The following is a 433-nucleotide window of genomic DNA, read 5'->3' as shown; positions in this document are numbered from 1 at the left end:
CCTGGCTGCGTGTCCCCCCCCAGCCCCTCTCCCCCGGGACAGGTCCCCAGCCCCACGGTGCTGCCGCCTCCAGCCCGCTCCTTGCTGCCAGGGGCTCATTGCTGTGCCGAGCCGTTCAGTGCTCAGCTGGCCCGGGAGACCCTGTCCTCCGGCATCGTCCCAACACAGCTCATTCGAAGCACTCACAGATAAATAGGTGGGATCCTGTTTAATCCCGATTTCTTTGGCAAGGTGCAGGGGTCACCTCTGAGCCGGAGGAAGGACAAACAGAGCGGGGACTGCCCCGGGGCTTGGAGGTCCCAAAGGTGCCCAGAGTTTTAAGTGAACCCTGCTGAGGTTTGAAATCCATTTCTCTGGGGTTTTTTTTTTCCGCCCAAACCCTTCCCTCCCTGCTATCAGGAACTTGGCCCTGCTTTGTTTGTGCCTCAGTTTC

Source organism: Pygoscelis adeliae, unplaced genomic scaffold, assembly GCF_000699105.1.
Source record: "Pygoscelis adeliae isolate BGI_AS28 unplaced genomic scaffold, ASM69910v1 Scaffold297, whole genome shotgun sequence".
In the NCBI taxonomy this organism is placed as follows: Eukaryota; Metazoa; Chordata; class Aves; order Sphenisciformes; family Spheniscidae; genus Pygoscelis; species Pygoscelis adeliae.
Note: the sequence above shows the minus strand (reverse complement) of the source record.